The sequence below is a fragment of the Anomaloglossus baeobatrachus genome, chromosome 7 (genome assembly GCF_048569485.1).
Source record: "Anomaloglossus baeobatrachus isolate aAnoBae1 chromosome 7, aAnoBae1.hap1, whole genome shotgun sequence".
Lineage (NCBI taxonomy): Eukaryota > Metazoa > Chordata > Amphibia > Anura > Aromobatidae > Anomaloglossus > Anomaloglossus baeobatrachus.
In genome coordinates, this window is record NC_134359.1 from 233,257,101 (window position 1) to 233,274,850 (window position 17,750).

A 17,750-nucleotide genomic window follows, 5' to 3' on the forward strand; every position below is an offset into this window, starting at 1 on the left:
TTTAGAGCACTTCAAGCTTCCCTCTGCCCACAAGCTTTTTGGAGATGGAAATTTAATTTTCCAGCAGGACTTGGCACCTGTCCACACTGCCAAAAGTACCAATACCTGGTTTAATAACCACAGTATCACTGTGCTTGATGGATCAGCAAACTCACCTGACCTAAATCCCATAGAGAAACTATGGGGTATTGTCAAGAGGAAGATGAGGGACACCAGACCCAACAATGCAGACAAGCTGAAGGCTGCTATCAAAGCAACCTGGGCTTCCATAACACCTCAGCAGTACCACAGGCTGATTGCCTCCATGCCACATTGCCGCATTGATGCAGTAATTCATTCAAAAGGATGCCCGACCAAGTATTGAGGCATTTACTGTACAGACTTTCAAGTAAGCGCCAACATTTCTGAGTTACAAATCATTTTTTTTAGTTGGTCTAATATAATATTCTTATTTCTAATTTTCTGAGATAATGACTTTTGGGTTTTCATTGGCTGTAAGCCATAATCATCAACATTAACAGAAATAAACACTCAAAATATCCCTCTGTGTGTAATGATTCTATAGAATATATGCGTTCCCCTTTTTATATTGAATTACTGAAATAAATTAACTTTTTGATGATATTCTAATTTATTTAGATGCACTTGTAGTTGGCCCCTGTGCTATTCCACCGTATTCAGATGCTGCCGATCTGCGCTTGGGTAGTGTAATAGAGGGAGAGGACCTGCCACAAGAGAAAACTTACTGAAACACCCTGTTACACCAAAAAACATAGTTGCCTGAAAAAAAATATAAAAATGAACATATCACTGCAGTGGAGGGACAAAAATAAAAACTGAAAGCAGAGACATATTTAGGAAATTATAAGGGTTTTGGCAAGGTAATAAATTATTATTTTTGGACACATAGCACATCCTCTTTAAATTCTATAGAGGTGAGATATTGGCTGTTTTCCGTCATCAGTAGATTGTGGGAATACATGCGGTTTAATATGTGATTTATGGAAACCGTTATTATCACCAAGGTCTACCATGTATATTTTCAGTATTCCAATCAGAAAAGACTGGGAATAGTAATTGTATAGAACAGTTACTTAAAAGAGGACAATTTATAGCCTATAGCCCTGTTGGAATCCAAACTTTACTTACAATTATCGCCAATCTAGACTATTTTGCCCCCACCCGTTTCACAATTCACATCCGTGTACGATAGAAGAATAAAGCTGTGCAGCTTTTTGCTAAGCCACAAGTGAAGTCCATTGTTAAAAAATACTGGAAAATGACAATTAATTGTGGCTGCTCTTCATGAGTCCAATTTTAATAATGAAATGTTTATTTTTCCAGTGACAAGAAAAGCAGTAAAGATTCCCATTGTACTCGGAGTATCATGCTGCGCTTACTAGTAAATCAGCATGCTGTAATTTGCGAAACACTAACAATATAATAGCAGTTTATCCCTTCAGGCCTATATACGAATGCAAATTTATTTTTGATTCAGCTTTGTAAAAATAAAAAAAATATAGATTTTTATTTAGTTTAAAACTCTGTCCTTTTTAACCCTTTAGTGACCCAGGAAATTATTGTTTTTGCATTTTCGCTATTTCCTCCCCTTCTTCCAAGAGCCATAAATTAGTTATTTTTCAGCTGATATAGCTGTATGAGGGCTTGTGTTTTTTTGTGGGATGGGTGTCACTTGTCTCTTTGTTTTTGTAGACTAGTGGGAGCTTGAGGACTGGAGCCCCTTATATATATCAGGGACTCTACATTTAATTGTTGTTTTATTTCCTTTTCTACTGAATTAGTTAAATGTCAGTTTTCTGCTGGCAGCAGTTAAGGTCAGCTACACCTGCTTTGTAGAAACACCCCTTTGTGCTTAAATAGCTGACTATACAAAGCCATTTGTTAGGAAGCTGCCTTGGTGGAAGGAAGCTGCTGTAGAGTCTACAGGAGTCATATCCTATCCATTTTGGTTATTTATCCCCTGTTTGCCTCCCCTACCCTCTTGTCTGTTAAGTGCAATGGTGGGTCTAGTGAACCTCACCTGCCTCTCACTAGTCAGTGCCTCTATCGGGTTTCTCAGGGACCCAGGTGGCTACTCAGCTACAGTTTCAGAGACTGTAAAGGGACTGGCTAGGAGAGTAGAGACAGCTCAGGTGAGATTAGGAGGTGTCCATCTTCCCTCTCACTAGTCCCAGGGCCCACCATTGTTATTGTGTTCCCGGTGTTCCCCCTTGTCTGCGGTGTTTTTTAGGTGTCTTTTTGTTGTGCATCAGACCTCGATTGGTCAGAACGCACTCGCCACGCATTTTGCATGACAATGGGTTGCAATTTTGAACGAGACCAAACCATATAATTTACTGTAAAATGGGTAATAAAAAATCCTAATTACGGGAAAATAGTACATTTTTCCATTGTACTTTGGGTTTTGCTTTGTGCAATTCATTGTGCGGTAAAATTACTTGACAACATGATTCTTCATTAAACTTGTAATTTTTTTGTTTATTCTAATTGTGAAAAAAAATATCTAAAATTTGTGGGGGAAAGTATAAAAATGTTATTTCTGTATGAAAGAAGTAAAATCTTCAAATTTTATTAAGAATCCATTGAAAGTATTCCACTGTGGTGGACAAGCAACATCTTACGTGTTTCAAACGCATATTGTGATCTTAGCATAGAGGTTTTTTTCTGTCAACAATTTCTGAGACCTGTCACTTTTAATGTTCCATCCATAGTGTCGTATAACGGCTTCTTTTTTGTTCGTTGAGCTGTCGTTTTTATTTGAGCCATTTTAGGGTACATAATACGTTTTGTATTCTTTTTTAGAAGTGTGGAGACCTAAAAACCACAATTCTGGCAATCCATTCTTTTTGTAAAGTACTTGAATTTGCAAATGATTGATCGCTTATAGTATATACTGTAATATCATAGTATTCCAGTATATAGGGAAATAATGGTTCAGCTATAAAGCTTTGCTTGTAGCTGGGTTGCCAATTGTCAAAAAATTCCTAGACAGCCCAGAAAAATGAAGGACTTGTTTGCCCTGTCTGTAGAAAACAATTGAGGCTTCCGTGATTTTTTTTGAGGCTGAAGAAACTTATACAGATTATTTTGACTGGAATTACCATTATTTTACAGTTTACCGTGAAAGCAGATCATGTCTTGTCATCAGAATTATGGGCTGTAAACATTTATGATTTTTTGACAAATCACAGCTGTCATTAACCCCTTATATTACCACAATTGCCACCACACAAGGGCAATTGGGATGAGCTGAGTCAAGTCATCTAATGGATGCGACAATTCTGGGGTGACTGTGGGCTGCTATTTTTAGGCTTGGGGTTCAATAACCATGGGCATCCCCAGCCTGAGAATACTAGCCCCCAGCTGTCTGCTTTTATCTTGACTGGGTATCAAAATTGGGGGGCACCGCATGCCATTTTTAAAATTATTTATATAAAAAAAAGTGCATGGGATCCCCCGTATTTTGATACACAACCAAGATAATACTCACAGCTGGGGGCTGCAGTCTGTCAACTTTATCTGCCCTGGGTATCAATATGTGGAGGACCCTGTGTCATTTGTTTTCCAATTATTTAGTTATTTTTACACTCCACAACCAATCACAGATGCCAGCACACTGACAGTCTGACTGCAACCAATCACAGATGCTGTCAAAGAGAGCAGGCAGTGGAAGCAGTGAATATGCATGAGAGTTAATTATTGGAAACGGAAGCAGCATGACAGCTGCGTGGAGACTTGTTAATATACTCGTTAAGTATAACTGTTCTGCTCTAATCCCCATTTTGCTTCCTTTTGCAGCCCCCTAGCTCTTACTAACACCATTTTACAGCACACAAATTCGGATCCTCATAGACTTATATGGAGTTTGGCATACAGGTTCAAGTTCTGAAGCAAACTTTTTTTTGACGAACACGAACATCTACAGGTTTGCCCATCTCTATGGAGGCCAGTAGTAGACTACTATGGTCATGTGGATGATATATGGGAATTCACTGCAGGACAGGCAGAAAAAACTGGATTGACAATGCTGTAAGTGGATGCCTATTTCTAGGGATGAGTGAACCTGAACTGTAAAGTTTAGAGTTCATACCGAACACTGAGTGTTCAGGTGTTAGACCCGAACATAGACTTTTACCTGTACATCTGGATCCTGTTTGGGTTTTTCTTGCAAATAAAGTTTGTTGAAAGGTTGCAGAACAGCCAATCAGCAAGCTTTTCCTGTGTGGGCTCTTCCGGCCCCATCACAGCCATGTCAAGTATTGGCATGGCTGTGATTGGCCGGCCCACCACTGTAAAAAAATAAGTTAAAATGATGTGAGCTAAAAAATAAGTTAAAATGATGTAAGCTCCCGCACTCGTTTTCATAACCAGTGTGGGTAAAGTAAAAGCTACATGCTGCAACCCCCAGCTTTATCATGGCTGGTTATCAGTTCACCAGTGGTCACCGTTGGTACTGTGAGAGCTCCTAGGTTGTAAACTCCAGTTAACTTGCTGATGGATTACTGGACTGCTTTACCACCAAGTCACACAATCTGACATTACAGCAATCCGGGAGAAAGTTCAACCGAGGTCACAGCCTGGGTGAACTTGCTGTCAGATTGATGGACTGCTCTAGCACCATGTCGCGCAATCCGACAGTTCCAGCAATCCGGCAGAGAGTTCAATTGTGGCCACAGTTGGTAGCTAACACAGATGATACTGTGGGAGCACAGTATCCTCTGTATTAGCCACCAATTGTGGCCACAGTTGAACTCTCTGCCGGATTACTGGAACTGTCGGATTGCGCGACATGGTGCCAGAGCAGTCCATCAATCTGGCAGCGAGTTCACCCAGGCTCACTGTTGGTACCATGGGAGCTCGCAGTTGTGAACTCCGGTGACCTGAGTGACATCACCGCTTCTCACAGCTGGGTTGTCCCAGAGGCTGCAGTGAGCGGTTGTGTTTTCTCTCATTGCAGCTTCTTGATGTATCAGAGCTGAGGATCGTCATGGGATGTCGTTGTGGATTACGTCGAGCTTGCGAGGGTGTTATGGCAGTTAATAAATTGATGAAAGAGGGTCTCTGTGTTTTTATTTCAAATAATGGATTTTTCTGTATTTGTGTTTATTTCTTTTGACTTACAGGGTAATAGGGGGTGTCTCATAGATATTACTAACCTAGGGTTGGATGGCAACTATGATTTTTGACAAAACACATCTATCATCAACCCCATATATTACCTCGATTGCCACAGCACCAGGGCAATCAGGAAGAGCAGAGTAAAGCACCAGAATTGGCACATCTAATGTGATATACCATTTCTTGGGAGGCTGCTATTTTCAAGGTTCAGAGGAGTCAATGACCATTGACCTTCCCAGCCTGATAATACCAGCCTCCAGTAGTCCGCTTTACCATGATTAGTTAGCAAAAATGTGGGGGGGCCACTCTCTGTTTTTTTAAATAATTTATTTAAATAATTTTTAAAAAAGACATGGGATCCCCTCTATTTTTGGTAACCAGCCAAGTTAATGCAGACCGCTTTGGGCTGCAACCCGAAGTTGTCTGTTTTACCCGCGCTGGTTATCAAGAATATCCTGGGAGCCCACACTATTTTTTTTTTTAAAAAAAAATATTTATTTTCACACTTAAGTACAGCTAACTCCTCTGCAACCAATCACAGACACCAACACAGAGGGTGGGGGAAAGGTATAGCCATCTGCAACCAATCACAGACACTGGCACTGAGTGTGAGCGGTGAAGGCAGTGAATATTCATGTAGTTTAATGATCAGGCAAGCAAATGGCCCAGAAAAGAGTATTACTGCTGTGTTGTCTTCTGAGAAACATGGTATCTATAATTGGCATTCTCTTACCCCCATTTTGCTTCCTTTTGCAGCCCCTTAGTTTGTACTACGACCATTTTACAGACATTTTTCAGCACAGAAATTCAGATCCCCATTGATATGTATGGAATTTGGCATCTATGTACATGTGAAAGTGACATTTGAGCTGCAGTGTCTCCTCCTGTCATTGATACTGTAAGTCCTGAGCTCAGGCCCCAAGCATATTTTTATTATTTTTGGGGCATGTGTGCGCACATGTGGTAGTACTTTGGCACCAAACCAGTTAAGGTACATTGCAGTCAGTTACACAGGACTGAACTTACTGTTGTACTGCTGTTAACAAGTGTTTAACCCCCGGTGATCTGTTAATGTGCACATGTAATGAGGGGAGATGGAGGGGATTGGTGGTAGAGATAAGGTTGGAAATGGTCTCTAGACTAGCACATTGATCCTGGCTTTCTGAGCTGGGTGTATGTACATTTGTTTGCGGTAAATCCTGACCTTGATCCTGTGTTTCATTTCCCACACCCCAAATCTTTTTATAAACAAAAAGAGTTTGCACTCAGCCATAGTCTGGTCTCATTCATCGTTCACGACCCGCTGTATCCTGGAAACAACCTCTCGGTTCCACATATAGCTCATTGCCAAAGTAACCGTCTAAAAAAGTAAGATGTTTGCTATAAAGCTTGTGACGCGCCCACAAGCTTTATAGCAAACATCTTACTTTTACTCGTTGCCGGGCCACGGTTCTTCTCCTGGGATGCCGAGTGTCAATAAAAGGCTTTGGGATGGGGATGTTTGGGGTAGTTGTTCGTGACGCCACCTGTGGTGCATGGCCAGTATGAGCCGCCGCTGGGGGTGCTTCTCTGCTGGGGCAGATGACTACGCAGGTCGGATGGTGTAGCTCTCCACAGGTAGAGCTAGGCCCCAGGGATGATAATGGTGGTGGTAGTCTCTCAGACGCTGTCAGCACTGGGAGTGCGGTGGTGAGGGCACCGGCAGTAACGGGACGATACAAGCAGTGCAGTCCATGGTCTCTTTACTCACTGATCACTCACTACCATTGGACGTGCTGATTCCCGCTGCGATGGGCTCCAGCTGATCCCAGATACTTTGGAGGTCGTGACCGGCGGTCCCTCAATTAGTTTCCTTTCAGCGGTCTCCCTCCACCCCAGCTCCTGGGCCATGGAACGGGTCACGGGTGCCTGCTACACTCCGCGTGAACTTTGGGATTCCCCTTCTTTTCCTAAGAACCTGAGTCTAGCCTCTAGCTCCAGACCACGGGTCCTGAACTGTTCGTTGTCTCCTGCTCCTCCCAAGTGCAACCTCACACGGACACTGTCCGGTGCAGATTGTGTGTAGGATGGCTCCTAACTTCACCTGTGGGTGCCGCGCCTCCCGAGTACCTGACTAGTTGGCATGAGGTCCTATACCTTGTGATGGCTAGACCAGCACCTACCCTAGTCCGATCCCAGTGACAGAACCCTCGTGTTATGTGCTGGTTGAATGTGATTGTGGTTGTTACCGATGACGACCTCCTCCGCATCAGAGATGAATACTGCACCTTAAGTGAGGTGCAGTACCCTGTGGCGCCTGAAGCCACAGGGGAGCCACACTTGCAAGCGTTGGTCTCAAGCTGGTCAGATCACTGAAGCCAACCAGCCTCAAAGCCCTTAGTGCTTCTCTCATACCGCAGAAGCAAAGCTATTTCTGCTTACAGCATGGGAGAGCACACAGTTTGGGCCACCAACTCAGCCATGTCATGGCTTAAACTGTCAATCTGTGAGAGCACACCACCTGACGGCAAGCAGAACGTCAGAAGGTAGTGAATTGGTGTGATCCTGAAAATGTGAACATGAGACAATCACTAACTTTGTTGATGTGCTGTAAGGATAACATGCAAAGCTGAATACATCAGCATCAAAATGTAGTGTTCAGATGTACAGTATGTATCTATTGTGTGTATTTTATCTACCATCTATCCACTCCGGTTGCATGTTCTTACTTCCATAAAACTATGAAAATAAAGTGCCTTATAGTGAATCAGTATCTGTGTGCGTGTCCATAGTCTAGATACAGTACATAGTACATTTTAAGTAGGAAAGTAAGATGTGACCTAAGCTTTGAACCATTAGTTTTACCAGCACAGCAGAAAGATATTGCAGTGCAATGTTCTTCAGGCAAGATACCAACTATTTGCATTGCAAGTCGCATTAGGTCTCTGAAGGTAGTTTTGATAGAAGGGCACAAAACAGTTCTAATTTTCTTCAACTACTAGAGCATGAAAATGTGTTTTTCTGCCTGTGGCAGCACAGTTAATACAGGGCTAGCTATACATGTAGTCATATCGCTTGCCTTTCCATCATTTGATTATATTATTTAAACTCCACTGGAGAATTGTTTTACTCCTGACATTGATTTGTAAAATTCACATATAATCACATACTTTACACACAAACTGACATACAGACAAATAAACAGTGGTATAGAGGGTGAACAAGTAACTGTGGCATCGGGGCCCGACTGTCAGCGATAGCCCAATGACTCTTTGGCCACATAATCAACTTTATCTTAAATTGAATTTGTCAGGTTAACTGACTGTCCCCATCTGCTAATAATAACTGTCCCCTTGTGCTCCTGTGCAGGTGCACTTCTCCCTGCCGTGCAGAAGGCAGAGCAAAGTACTGTAATGCACATGCACCGGGAAAGGTCAAAGAGCGTTGATGACCCAAAGGTAAAACTCGTGTATGCGCAGTACAGTGTTTTTCTCTTACCTCGACTGGGTACAGTAAAGTGCACCTGTGCAGGAGCTCGATTGAAGAACATAGTGTGGATGACGGATGTGTCATCCACATGAAGCAAAGAAAGAGAAGGCTGACAGTAAGACAAGAGGAGTTGTCGCGGGCGGGGAGGGGGCCGTCGCTGCTGTGCTCTCGCTGGCGCTCGGGTCCGGCGCTGCGTGCTGCTCGCTGCTTGGTGGCTCGAGCGGTGGGCCGGATCCGGGGACTCGAGCGGCGCTCCTCGCCCGTGAGTGAAAGGGAGTAGTTTTTGGGATTGGGGAAGTCGGTTCGTGACACCACCCACGGTTTGTGGTGAGGTTGGGACACCACCGCTGCTCTGGATGGGGATCCCGGGAGCAATGACAGGGAGCAGCCGAGATGTTTCTCTCCCCTCCGTGGGTAGGGGGGTGTTTGGGTGGTCCGGGGCCCGGTGAGGGTAACTGGAGAGTGGATGGCAGGGTTTGGTGAGGTGCAGGGTCGCGGGGGCAGCGCGGTGCCAGACAGCACTGTGGTACTCACTCAGCCAGTAATGTACACGGAGTCTCTGCTAAAACAAACGTCTGGATGGACGGGTTCCACAGACGGCTGCGGTGGTCACTCCCGGTAGGTTGGCGGTGACTGCCTTTCCCTGCACCTGTAGTGTGTTTTCGGCTGGCTTCCCACCGGTAACCCGCTCCCCAGCGTGGATAGATGCCGAGGGAGCCCCTTTTGCTCGCAGGCTCTGGCCCTGGGAACTGTAGCCTTGGCGGTGACTGTATTTCCCTTCACGGTTGAGCGGTTGCCTTCAATCGGGTCTTTGCTGCTGGGAAACCACGGGGGTTCCCGTCGCTAACGGATTTGACCGGTTTAACGGCGACTCCAAGCCTGGTCGGGGTCCGTAGGCCCTGCCGAATGGTGCTGGCTTCTCTTTGCGCCCCGGTTCGGTACCGGCGGGCCACCGCCCGTCCCCGACCCTAAGGTTCCGCGTCGATCGGCCCCTCCTGCAGACGGTCACCACCGTCTGCCAACCTTGCTGTATGTGCCTGGGCCACGTACCCGGACATGGTCAGACTGCTCCTAACTTGCCACCTACTCCTTCACTCTCCCAACTCAACTGTCTTCCTTTCCCGCCTCCAGGACTGTGAACTCCTCGGTGGGTGGGGCCAACCGCCTGGATCCACCCCACCTGCTGTGGACATCAGCTCCTGGAGGGAGGCAACAAGGATTTGTGTGTGACTGATGTGCCTAACCGGGGTGTGTTGTTGCAGTACCTGTGACGACCTGGCTTGTCCAGGGTGCCACAGAGTCACTGGATCAAAACCAGAGACGCCCAACGAATTGGTCCGCACCAGCTTTGAGTATAATGAAAGGTCTTTTTTGTGCCTCGAATATGGGATTGGGGACATACAGTCATTGCCAAAAGTGTTGGCACCCATGAAATTGTTCCAGAAAATGAAGTATTTTTCCCAGGTAATATTGCAATTGCACATGTTTTGTTATACACCTACTTATTTCCTTTGTGTATTGGAACAACACAAAAAACTGAGAATAAAAGGCAACTCATGAATTAGCTTGACAAAAACATTGGCACCCTGAACTTAATACGGTATTTGGTTGCACCTCCCCTTGGAATCAATAACTACAACCAATCGCTTCCTCTTATCAGCAACAAGCTTTCTACACCTCTCAACTGGAATTTTGGACTCTTCTTTTGCAAACTACTCCAGGTCTCTCCTATATGAAGGCTCCTTCTCCCAACAGTAATTTTAAGATCTCTCCACAGGTGCTCAATAGGATTTAGATCTGGACTCATTGCTGCCACTTCAGAACTCTGCAGCCATTTCTTTACATCCATTTCTAGGTGTTTCTTGAAGTATGCTTAGGGTCATTGTCCAGCTGGAAGACCCATGAACTAGGAGGCAAGCCCAGTTTTCTGACACTGGGCACTACATGGCAACAAAAAAGAGACAGTTGCACACTTCAGTGCTAAGATATGTGGAACAATGAATATAGGCATATAGACATGCATTACTGCTATGAAAAACCATGTAAAAGTTGAGATACTTAGCACACAAAATTGGTCAGAATTTATGTGAGCCCAACAGCCAGGGGCAAGGCAACCTCATTTTTGTTGGGTCCCTATTAAACTAACACCTCTGTTTGGGTTAAAAAAACCTACAATTTATGGGCGGACAGGAATCTACAAATGGAGAATTAAAATCGTCTGAGGCTGAAGAGCAGAAGTGCTTAATCAGGAGGCATGACCCTGTAATTTAAGAAAAAGACCCAGTGCCCTACCAATCCCACTTCCCTGTGGTGATAGTTGGAATGACACTATATTGTATTTGTTTTAACTGTCTTGTATTAATATGTATTTTTCCTCCTGTAATAGACCCACTGCCACCATAGGTTATGGGTACTCGGGTCCCTCAGAGAGAAGGGATGGACTAGGAGATGATGGGGCATCAGGAGTTAATTGAGAGGGTGGCTCATCAGCACAGGAAAAGATATAGGGGAAGGAACTTCCTGGTTCAGTGAGATAGGGAGACGCTGTGTTAGTGTAAAGAAGGTGAAAGAACAAGGAAGGACCAGAAGAGTGGAACGAATTGGGTAGAGGTGGTGAAAGCAGGACAGAGACAGGACAGAAAGCAGAAAGGAAGAAGCAGCTAGCAACAAAGATATTCGGAGGGGCTCATCTACAGGACATAAGTCCAGAGTGTCATGGAGATCTAAGGAGAAAGTGGGATGCTCCTACCTTAGGCATTATATGCCGGTACCTGTGGGAAAGCAGTTGTGGCGGTGCGCATCAAGTGAGTCCAACCATCTGTAAGCCGAGCTGTGTGATCCACCAGCATGCTGGAGGAGTGGGTCTGAAGCGGGAGGATAAGTTGCCCCATTACGGCCATTCCTGTAGAGCCGAGCCAGGTATAGAAGATGATGTGTAAAGATGGCAATGATGATGATGTCTCTGTTCTGAAAAGATGGAAAACGTCTGTTAAGCAACTATTCAGTAAAATTGTTCAAGTGTTACCCAGTAGTTGTCTGCTTTCTGAGAGCATGGTGCAGGAGGACCATGGAAGTGTACGGGAGCTGGAGAAGCCGGCTGAAGAAGTGAAAGTGCAGCAGTCAGCAGGTACCACCTCCACACCACATAACACCCCCTCCACTCTGCCCCCAATGTCTGTACTTTGCCGGTGTGGGTTGAGAACTTCTGTAAAGGCCCTTGCCCATGATTGCCCCTCTCCGGAACTTTACAGTATCTCATCAAGTGGAAGGGTTATGGTCCGGAAGATAACTCCTGGGTTAATGCAGAAGATCATCCTGCAGATCGCCTGGTGAGAGAGTTGCTTGAGTGACATCAGAGAATGTTTGTCTTTGAGGATCCAGTGGCTCATTGTAGAAGTGGGGGCAGGGGCTGACATATCATTGGTGCAACCTGTGCAGCTGCACAGGGATCCAAGAGGTAAGGGGGCCCATTTCTACTTCCAAACCAGATGAAATTATGCATTATGATGAGTTTTTGGACTGCAAAGGGTCCATACATTTTTTTTACACAGGAACACTTTTCTGTCTGAGTCTGCCAATGTATTTAAGTATCCATATATCAACTTTAACACACTACAGTCCCTGACAGAAGTTCTGTCGCTTATCCATGTTATGTAAATAAAAGCTTATAACCTGACTTTAAATTCATCCATTGGTTTTATAAATGACTCTTTTGAAAGCTGAAACCCTCCCAAATTTGGTTTAGGTTATGAAAATAAAGTTGCTGTAAAGCTGAAATATTGATCATTTAATGAACACAGAAAGGTCAGATTTTGGCAAGACAAAAGTTTGTCGCCCACAGAAAGTAATGTGAAATTCAAACAATTTAACTTCTAATACAAAGATATGTTGCATAACATTGGTGAATGAAGTTATGGTGCTATTATAGCCATATTTAATATTTTGTGTGACTTCCATGAGCTTGAAGGACTGCATTCATGTGGTTCAACAATGATTCATGCAATTTATTGATGAAGTCATCAGAAATAGCAAATAATGCAGTCTTACATGCCTCCCAGAGTTCATCTAGATTCTTTGGTTTTGTCTTCCAAGCTTCCTCTTTCATCTTACCCCAAACATGCTCAATGATGTTCATGTCTGGTGACTGGGCTAGCCAGTCCTTGAGCACCTTGATCTTCTTTGTCAGGAGACACTTTGTTGTAGAGATGGATGTATGAGATGGAGCACCATCCTGCTGCAGAATTTGACCCCTTTTATGATTGGGAATGTAAGAGGTAGCTAATACTTCTTGATATTTTAGGCTATTGATATTGCCTTCAACCATGCAAATGTTTCGCACACCCCCATACTGAATGTAACCCCAGACCATGATCTTTCAACCACCAAACTTAACTGTTTTCTGGATCCATACGGGCTCCAGTAGGTCTCCTGCAGTATTTGCTACGGCTGTGGTGTAATTCAACTGAAGATTCAATAGAGAAATCCACCTTCTCCCACTTTTCCAGCGTCCCTCTTTTTAGCAGGCTGTGGGAATTGGCAAATGTGACACGGTTTTTTAATTGCCTTTTGTTTAGTGTTGGCATCTGGGCTCTGATACGACCATGAAGGCCATTTCGAGACAGAATCCTGCAAACTGTTCTACTTGACACAGGGACTTGAGGTGACCAGGCCTTTTGGAGCTCTGCTGCAGTGGAACAGGGGCTGGCTTTGGATTTTCTAACCAACAAACGTTCTTCCTGAGCAGTTGTCTTGCGGGGTCTGCCAGACCTGGGCTTGTCAAAAACATCTCCAGTCTCTTCAAATCTTTTTTTAATTCTTTGTACTTGATGCTGAGAAACATTAAAGGTGCCAGCCACCTCTGCAGTGGATCTGGTCTTCAGCCTCTTGATCATTTAGTGAGCACAGGTGAGGATGTAAACTAAGATTGGGTGCATTATATGACAAGGCGACAAAACTTTTGTCTTGCCAAAATCTGACCTTTCTGTGTTCATTAAATGATCAATATTTCAGCTTTGCAGAAACTTTATTTTCATAACCTAAACCAAATTTGGGAGGGTTTCAGCTTTCAAAAGAGTAATTTATTAAACCAATGGATGAATTTAAAGTCATGTTATATAAGGTTTTATTTACATGACATGGATAAGCGACAGAACTTCTGTCAGGGACTGTATTGTGTTAAAGTTGATATATGGATACTTAGATACATTGGCAGACTCAGACATAAAAGGGTTCCTGTGTAAAAACAATGTATGGACCCTTTGCAGGGACTGTAGTCAAACCATTGGGATGGAGAAGATCTAGCTATAGATACATTTCCATTTTTTTAGGGAATTCTATCTACCACTGTGACTCTGAATGGTTTCTGATGGAGTCTATATGTTGATAGAACCATTTCTATAAAAGTCAATGAGAAGTCAAGATCAATATATTTTTTTATTAACCGCCTCGGGGGAGGGGGGAGGGGGTACTGTTATGCTTTGGGTTTGGGATTTTATCCAGTAGCCTTGCGCTGTGTTGTCAGTACTCTTCCTCCAAGAGCTACAGTCTGGTTTTTCCATGTCCAAATGCTGACTCTCTTTTACCTTTGTGTTTATCCTTTTTGTTTGCAGTTATTAGGTGTTCTCACTTGCTCATTTTCTCTGTCCTTTCACATCCTGGGTGTTGCAATTTATACTCACCTGATACTATCCTTCTCTGCTGGCTATATTTCTATGTGGATTATTGCTAAGGAGCCCCAACCCTGCAGCTAAAGGATATAGGGGGAGAACAGTGTTGTTTTCTCTGTGTTTCAATGAGCTGTAGCTTCCTATAGCCAGCAGCATTCATACAGCTCCAAACCATGACACTCCCACTACTATGCTTGACTGTAAGCAGGACACACCTTTTTACTCCTCTCCTGGTTACCACCACACACACTAGACCTTATCTGAACCAAATAAGTTTGTCTTGGTCTCCTCACACCACAGGACATGGTTCCGGTAATCCATGTCCTTAGTCTGCTTGTCTCCAGCAAACTGTTTGATGGCTTTTTTGTGCATCATCTTTAAAAGAGGCTTTTTCCTGAGATGACAGCCATAGACACCAGTGTTAGGAAGTGTGTAGCGTATGGTCTGAGCACTGACTGGTGGACCTTTAACCTCTGCAGCAATCCTGTCAGCACTTATATTTCTATTTTGAAAAAAAAAACACCTCTGGATATGACGCTGAGCATGTGTACTCAACTTCTTTGGTTGACCATGACTAGGTCTGTTCTGGGTAGAACCTGTCTTGTTAAACCGGTGTATGGTCTTGGCCACTGTGCTGCTGTTCAGTTTCACGGTTTTGGCACCAGGCCATCTTTATGTAGAGCAATCATTCTTTTTTTATCAAATCCACAGAGAATTCTTCGTCATGAGGAGCCATGTTGAACCTCCAGTGACCAGTGTGTGCAAATGTGTGAGCGATAACACCAAATGTAACACACCTGCTCCCAACTCACATTTAAGACCTTGTTACACTAATGAGTCACATGACACCGGGGAGGGAAATGGCTAATTGGGCACAATTTGACCATTTTCACTTAAGGGTGTACTTAGTTTTGTTGCCAGCGGTTTAGACATTAATGGTTGTGTCCCCCGACGAAGCACATTTAGCGAAACACGTGTTGGGACGCTGGTCCCCACGTGTTACCCCGGCTATCTGGTGATCTGCTTCCTGGTAGGTAGTCTGCCCTATGTATGATACTTTGGAACTATTCTATGCTGTCTGCTGGCAACTGTTGCATTGCTTGGGCTATCATTTACCTTGTGGGTACTTAGCCCTGGGATCTCCTTCTAGATCACCTGGAGTTTGTTCTCCTCTACCTCTTTCCGGGACACGTGGGGTCTCTCCCCCTCAGCACTTCTTCCTCTTGGTCCTCTATATTTATATGTTACATGTTTTTGATATACCCTACAGCATGATATAATAAAATGTTTTATACATTTCTAACTATGGCTTGTTTGGGTGTTTCTGTCACTGGGCAAATTTAAAGACTCTACTTCTTTTGGTTCTATTGCTAATTTGAGTTGTTGCCTGCACTACATGCCTATGTGGTCCTTTTTTGTTTATATTAATGGTTGTGTGTTGTTATTTAGAGGGCACCAAATTTAGACTATTATACAAGCTAATTTCTTAAACCTCCACGCCATTGCCTACAAAATTAATGAGTGAATTATAAAAAGCGGAAATATAGTTCTCCCTTTTTTTTCACATATCATTTATGAGATCCAGTCAAGCAGTGTATAATATTTCCCTTTTTTAATGAAAACTGGAATGATGTTTGTACCTCACAGACATATTCTGTCATATTGACATAAAAATCATGTAATCTCACCACTGAGCAGTATGTATGTATCAACGCGGTGGTAATATGGAGATAAATAAAACAGAATAATCACCGACGTGTCTGTACCAACTACGTCTCTGTGTCATGTGTTCCTTCCAATATTGTAACAGTGAGTTAAGAAAGGACACATCAAAGGTTCCAAGTTGTAAGTCTTTTAGAATGGAGGATAGCAGAAAATCTGAGTACATGGCTCACTTCATATGTTTTTAGTTGTAAGAAAATATGTCTTTATTATCCCAACATGGAAATCTATATTCCAAGCAAAACATCCATATTTACAGGTGGTTGGAATAAAAGAAAAATGTACATAGAATAAAAGTTACAATTAAAAGATATGGAGAAAAATAAGATATAAAAAGTATATACAAGAGCCCTATGCATGTGTGAGAGGGATCTGATCTGTGAGACCCCCTTCACATGTCAGTGATTCCGGTATGTATGACGCTGTTTTCATACGTACTAGAGACATACGCAGTCCTATTAAAGGGAACCCGTCACCACTTTTGTTGACTATAAGCTGCGGCCGCCACCACCGGGCTCTTATACACAACATTATAACATGCTGTATAGAAGAGCCCAGGCCGGGGGTATAACATAGAAAATACTCAATAATACTTACCTAAAGGTCACGCGGTGGGCCTTATGGGCGTCTCCGTTGTCCGGTGCCGGCGCTACCTCTTTTGGCCATCTTTGTGCTCCTTCTTCTCTAGCCGCAGTGCATCTCGGGTCCGACGTCATACATACTCGCCGGCATTCAGGTCCTGAGCAGGGCAGATCAAATTATTGTAGTGCGCCTGTGCAGGACCGGCGAGAGTGTATGGCGTAGCCGCGTCATGCACCCAGGCTTCAGATAGAGGACGAAGATGGCCAAAAGAGGAGGCGCTGGCACCGGATAATGGAGACGCCCATAAGGCCCACCACGCGACCTTTAGGTAAGTATTATAAAGTGTTTTTTATGTTACACCCCCGGCCTGGGCTCTTATATACAGCATGTTAGAATGCTGTGTATAAGAGCCCGGCGGTGGTGGCCGCAGCTTATAGGCCAAAAAAGTGGTGATGGGTTCCCTTTAAAATCAATGGGTCTGATCACACATCAGTGATTTCTCACGGACCGCGTGTCCGTGTGTTCCACACGGAGACGAGTCCATTTTTTTCCCGGCAGCACTGATGTCACACTTGAGCACACACTGATTTGATCTGTCTGACATGTACCGGAGAAAACACGTATCTTTGAAATAAAATTAATTTCTATACTCACCTGTCTCCAGCACTGCTGTCTTCGATGCTGCCGTCTCTTGGTTCAGGGCCCGCTCATTACTCTTATTGCACATTCAGTGCACGGTGGACCCGGAAACAAGTGTGAACACAGCGCCTGAGACATCAGCACGACGGACAGCAGCACTCTGGACAGGTGAGTAAAAAGTCCCTGCTCTCTGTGTGCTATCCATGATACACATGTGTGCCAAAAATTACGGCACACAGAAGGCCATACGCACCTTCAACACATCCGTGAAAAACGTGTGTTTTTCACGGACGTGTGAAAGAGGCCTTACAGAAGGGTTTAGTATTTAACCCCTTACTGACATATGACATTCCTTTATGTCATATCTTGCAGATGCTTCCTGTAAATAGACATAGTGGTACGCCATGGCAATTGTTCAGTCACAGGAGATGTGTGACTACACGATTGCCGCCTTTAGGTGTGCATGCCTCTGGCTGTTTAACCCCATAAATACTGTGGTCAATAGTGATTGCAGCATTTAAGAGTCTGTGAGAG